At 41.6% G+C, this 6,542-nt stretch overlaps 1 non-coding gene across 1 annotated transcript; it reads right to left on the reverse strand.

The window, feature by feature from the left end:
- Window positions 1–2,868: 2,868 nt before the first annotated feature.
- Window positions 2,869–2,975, reverse strand: LOC135148580 (small nucleolar RNA R71). Its single transcript, XR_010286660.1, has one exon. It is a non-coding gene; the product is annotated as a small nucleolar RNA R71 (small nucleolar RNA).
- Window positions 2,976–6,542: the final 3,567 nt, after the last annotated feature.

The raw sequence follows: 6,542 nt of genomic DNA on the forward strand, positions 1-6,542 counted from the left end.
TGTTGACTGGTCCAAACAGATCCATATGAATCAGTTGAAGGGGTGAACCAATGTCAGTCATGTCTTTGCTTCTGTGTGATGCTTTCTTTGACTTCCCCTTTTCACATGCATCGCAGAGTCCTTCTTGACAGAATTCTTTCTGCGGCAGTCCTCTCACAAGTTCTCTTTTGACTAAAGAATTCATAGTCTTAAAGTTCAAGTGTGAGAGCTTCCGATGCCATAACCAACTATCATCAGCAGAGGCCTTGCTATAGAAACACTTGACCTCCCCCTTACTTGCTGAATCTATGTCGGCTATAAACAAACTTGATTTTCTTACACCACGGAGTGTAAGATCCTTGTTCTTCCGGTTCTGGATCATGCAAACCTCTTTCTGAAAGATTACGTCATATCCTTTGTCACAGAACTGACTGATACTCAGTAAATTGTGCTTGAGTCCTTCCACCAGAGAAATATCTTCAATGATGACATTTCCAACTTTCAGCTTACCAAATTGGCGCAAGGAACAATTCTTTCCTTGTTCCATTCTTGGCGCAAGGAAAAGAATTGTTTCCTTGTTCCATTTTGGCGCAAGGAGAAATGGCTGGCTGAGTTAGTAATTGGCGCAAGGAAGATTTAAATAATAAATTCTTCCTTGTTCCATTCTTGGCGCAAGGAGAAATTATGTTTAAACATTAGGGAACTACTAGTTCCCTACCTGCTCCGACATCCTGCGATAGGCATACCCCGAGTTCCCACTAGTCTTACGCGCGGTTTGCTTGAAACGAGCCATCTTCGGGTTTCAATGAAGGGTTGGAATCAATAACAATATTAATGAGCAAAAATCTCAGCAAGTGAATAACAATTTTTAACAGTTTAACATTTGCACAATAATACCATAATAGAAGGTAAATCAATACGATATTGATAAGTGGATTTTATATCCACTTGGAAGCCTTCGTTTTGGCTTAAATTGATGAAATGGCCTCAAGCTTTTGATATTTTTGATATGTTTTAGTGTGGTGTTGTGTAGGTTTCTTGGAAGGAGAACGAAGAGGGGAATCATAGCTTTAATTGAAAAAAAACGGCGAAGCAATCGGATGCACAAGGAGAAAGTTACGGACGTGAAAAGGTTGGGTATCAGGGCTGCTGATTTGGCGCGCCCGCCCCAATTTTGGCGCGGCCGCCCCGTTGGCGCGCCCGCCCCAAATCTGGCGCGGCCGCCCCACGACCTGAGCGGGAATTTTGGCCCGTTTTGCCCGTTTTTGATCCGTTTGAAGGCTCGTTCGTTAGGAAACTTAAAGGAAGGCTTGGGGGACTTAAAACACAACCTAGAAACATTCCAAGGAGCACGTGACGGCTACGGAGAAGATAAAGATCAATTTCATACTTGTCACTTTTGTAATTCTTCGAAGTAGGTGTAACTTTGAATGCTCGTTTCGGATTTGTTTCTTAACTCTTGTTCTAGTACTTTGATTTTGTTTTTCCTTTTCAGTACCATGTTTACATTCGAACCCATGATGATGAGAAGTTCGATTATGAACTAATCATTGTCATGGGATTTTAGCGGATTTATCGATGAATTTCAGTAGTTAATTTGTCTGGTTCATATGTGATGGTTTGATTTCCTCGTATTGGTTGTGCTTATTCATCTTGGATGCGTAGCTAACATCTAAGATTGCTTGTTAATCTTTATTGAAGCTACAGTGAATATATTGATTTAGAACTTGCCATGCGAGCATAGGTTTCGTGTTCGATAACATGACTTGTGATGTGATTTTACCCATCTTGCATCTCCCTATGTAATCTTGATAGATAACTGGTTCTTCAACCGTTATGTTTTTAAATCTTATAGACATATAGGGTCTAAGCATAATTGGTGTCTGTTTACCTTCTATCTTAATTGTGGATGTGTAGCAGTATGGTGCACGTATAACGACAGTTAGCGTGTATCAGTCTCGTGTTATCTGATTAGTTATCAACCATTACAATTGAATAAAGGTAGAACTCTGAATGAAGTTGTTAATGAAGCTAGAATCCCATGTTTTATTCTCATTAGTAAATCGTTATTCTCTTAGTTTATAATTCTTAGTTTCGTAATTCAATTCGAATTAGTTAAGTAGAAAACCAAAACCCAATTGGATACTTGTCTAAGCATTGAATAATAATCATACATTGGTGCATAAGTGCATATTTCTTGAATACACTAGTCTCTGTGGGAATGAACTGAATTATATTCTATACTACTTGTGACCACGTACGCTTGCGTGATTTTGTGCGAACAAGTTTTTGGCGCCGCTGCCGGGGACTCAGTGTTATATTTTAGTTTATGTGCTTGTCATCAGTGGTCGGTAAAGTTCACTGACTTGGATTCTTTTCTCACTTTAGTTCGTTTGTGTGTGTTTCAGGTACTTGAGTGACGTTATGCGAACACTTTCTCAGGCTCGTAAAGAAGCATTGCTTAAGGAAGAAACAGCAGTGAGTATTACAATGGATGATCAACCACCAGCAGTTAATGATACTAAGGCTCTTAAGGCTTTCTCTGAGCCGAAAATCAATGACATTCAGTCGAGCATTGTCAGGGCAGCGATTCAGGCCAACACTTTCGAAATCAAACCTAGCACTATTCAGATGGTACAGAACTCAGTGCAATTTGGGGGTTCTCCGACAGAGGATCCTAATATGCATATTCGAGACTTCATTGAGATCTGTGACACTTTCAAGTTCAATGGTGTTACGGAAGATGCCATTAAATTGAGGCTGTTCCCGTTTTCTCTGAGTGATAAAGCTAAGGGATGGTTGCATTCTCTTCCTGTAGGATCTATTACGACATGGGAGGATCTGGCTCAGAAGTTTCTTACTAAGTTCTTCCCTATGGCCAAAACAGCTGCAATGAGGAATGCTATCACTCAATTCTCTCAGTTATCTGGTGAAACTCTTTGTGAAGCATGGGAACGCTACAAGGAGATGCTTCGAAAGTGCCCACATCATGGGATGCCTGACTGGATGGTTATCAATTGCTTCTATAATGGCTTGGGTCCTCAAACGAGACCAATGTTAGATGCAGCATCAGGTGGAGCTTTGTGGGCTAAGAACTATGATGAGGCTTATGAGTTGATCGAGATAATGGCTGCGAATGAATATCAAAATCCTACTCAGCATCTTCATCAGGGTAAGGTAGCAGGGATTCTGGATGTTGATGCTACTTCAGCCATAGCTGCTCAGCTTAAGGCTCTTACTATGAAGGTGGATTCTTTGGCATATCTAGGAAATCAGCAGCCACCTTCAGTCTGCGAGCTCTGTGCTGGGGCACATTCTTCGGATCAGTGTGCTATATCGAGCGAATCCGCTCAGTTTGTGAGCAACTTTCAGAGGTCGCAACAACCTGCTCCGGCCACTTATCATCCCAATAATCGGAATCATCCGAATTTCAGCTGGAGCAATAATCAGAACTACATGCCACAACAGCAGCAACAGTTTCAGCAGCAAGGATCTAGACCTTTTAACCCTTCTGGTTTTCAACAACAGTTTGCACCGAGGCAGCAATTCCATCCACCCGGATTCCAACAACAAAATCATGGGGTGGCTGGACAGTCTTCCAATGAAAGATCAGAATTGGAAGAATTAAGACTAATGGTTAAAAGCCAATCGGTGTCAATCAAGACTTTGGAGAATCAGATTGGGCAAATTGCTAATGCGTTGATTAATAGACCACAAGGAACTCTTCCTAGTAATACTGAGGCCAATCCGGGCAAGAAGGAAGTGAAGGAACAGGTACATGCTGTCACCTTGAGGTCCGGAAAGGTTACGAAGGATAACGAATCAGCAACAGAGCGAAACAAGGAAGAGAGTGATCAACAAGTTGAAACACCCGTGCTCTCATCTGAGTCTGATAGTGGAAAAACTGTTGTTGAAGCTGATAAGAATAAAATCAACGAGGAAGCAAGCAAGGATTCAGCCGAGAAGTCTAGCCCGAAAACTGATACTGGGGTCAAGCAAGTATATCCACCTCCACCTTTCCTGAAGAGACTTCAAAAGCAAAAGCTCGACAAACAAGTCGAAAAATTTCTAGAGGTCTTCAAGAAATTACAAATCAACATACCTTTTGCGGAGGCTCTAGAACAAATGCCGAGTTATGCTAAATTCATGAAAGGTATTCTATCTCGAAAACTCAAACTTGAGGAATTGGAAACTGTGGCTTTGACCGAGGAGTGTAGTGCTGTGTTGCAACAGAAATTGCCACCGAAGCTGAAAGATCCGGGAAGCTTCACAATCCCGTGTACTATTGGGCAATTGTCATTCGACAAGTGTTTATGTGATTTGGGAGCTAGCATCAATCTGATGCCCTTGTCTATTTTCTTGCAACTTGGTCTTCCGGAGCTGAAACCTACTAATATGTCTTTGCAACTGGCTGATCGTTCGATTACATACCCAAGGGGGATAGTTGAAGATGTGTTGGTAAAGGTAGATAAGCTAATCTTCCCTGCTGATTTTGTCATTCTCGATTTTGAGGAAGTTAAGAAGATTCCCATCATCTTGGGGAGACCATTCCTTGCGACAGGGCGGACTTTGATTGATGTTCGAAAGGGTGAACTCACAATGAGAGTTCAAGATCAGATGGTCACTTTCAACGTGTTCAATGCCATTAAACTTCCATCAGATGAGGAGGAATGCTTTAAAGTGGATATGCTCGAAGCTGCAGCTCATTCGGAAATTGATAACAGGCTGAAAACTGACATCTTAGAAAGGGTTATATCCGGTGACTCAGAATTCGGTGGTGAGGAGGAAGAAGAACACCTTCAATACTTGAATGCTTCTCCTTGGAGAAGAAGGATGGAACCTCCAATCGAATCTCTTGGGTTATCGGAATTGAAGGATTCTCATGAACGACTGAAACCCTCTATTGTTGAAGCTCCTAAACTTGAGCTTAAGCAACTTCCCGAACACCTAAGGCGGTATGCCTTTCTTGGTGAATCTTTTACATTACCTGTAATTATTGCATCTAACCTTTCAGGTATCGAGGAATAAAAGCTTTTGAGAATTCTTAGGGAGTTCAAATCAGCCATTGGATGGACTATTGCAGATATCAAGGGAATCAGCCCTTCTTATTGTCAACATAAAATTCTGATCGAGGAGGGTAGTAAACCCACTGTTGAACATCAAAGAAGACTCAATCCAATCATGAAAGAAGTGGTGAAGAAGGAGATTCTTAAGTGGCTTGATGCCGACATTATTTTTTCCAATCTCGGATAGTTCTTGGGTGAGCCCTGTTCTGTGTGTGCCTAAGAAAGGAGGCATGACCGTGGTAGCTAATGAAAAGAATGAGCTCATTCCGACTCGTACAGTCACAGGTTGGAGAATATGCATGGATTATCGGAAGCTCAATAAAGCCACCAGAAAAGATTACTTCCCGTTGCCTTTTATTGATCAGATGCTTGATAGGTTGGCCGATCACGAGTATTATTGTCTTCTTGATGGGTATTCGGGATATAATCAGATTTGTATCGCACGAGAAGATCAGGAGAAAACCACTTTCACTTGCCCTTTTGGCACATTTGCCTTTCGTCGTCTTTCTTTTGGACTTTGTGGTGCACCAACAACTTTTCAGAGATGCATGATGGCTATTTTCTCCGAGATGATTGGTACCAATGTTGAGGTGTTCATGGATGACTTTTCTATGTTCGGTACTTCTTATGATGAATGCTTGAGCAACTTGACGATGGTGCTAAAAAGATGTGTGGAAACTAATCTCGTTCTTAATTGGGAAAAATGCCACTTCATGGTTCAAGAAGGCATAATTCTTGGGCATAAAGTATCGAACAAGGGTCTTGAGGTGGATAAAGCTAAGGTGGAGACAATTGAAAATCTTCCTCCACCAATTTCAGTGAAGGGGATTCGGAGTTTTCTTGGTCACGCGGGGTTCTATCGACGGTTCATCAAGGACTTTTCTAAAATCACCAAACCCTTGTGCAACTTGTTAGAGATGGATGTGCACTTCAAATTTGATGGAGAGTGCTTGGCTGCGTTTGAAACTCTAAAGAAGAAATTAACCACAGCACCTGTTATTACTGCACCTGACTGGAATGAGCCTTTCGAGATGATGTGTGATACTAGTGACTATGCGGTGGGAGCTGTGCTTGGTCAGAGAAAGAATAACATCTTTCATGTGATTTACTATTCTAGTAAGACTCTCAATGGTGCTCAGCTGAATTACACTACCATGGAGAAGGAACTACTGGCTATTGTTTATGGATTCGAGAAATTCAGATCTTATTTGCTTGGGACAAAGGTGTTTATTTACACTGATCATGCTGCTATTCGGTATCTGGTATCAAAGAAAGACTCGAAACCACGTTTGATTCGATGGGTTCTTTTACTTCAATAATTCGAGTTGGAGATCAAGGATAGAAAGGGAACTAAAAATCAGGTGGCTGATCATCTTTCTCGGTTGGAAGACCAAGCACGAGCATCCAAAGACACCACCTTGATCATTGAGTCTTTTCCAGATGAACAATTATTTGGGTTCCAAGAGGAAGAGCCATGGTTTGCGGATATAGTGAATT

Source organism: Daucus carota, chromosome 8 (genome assembly GCF_001625215.2).
Source record: "Daucus carota subsp. sativus chromosome 8, DH1 v3.0, whole genome shotgun sequence".
NCBI classification, from domain to species: Eukaryota; Viridiplantae; Streptophyta; class Magnoliopsida; order Apiales; family Apiaceae; genus Daucus; species Daucus carota.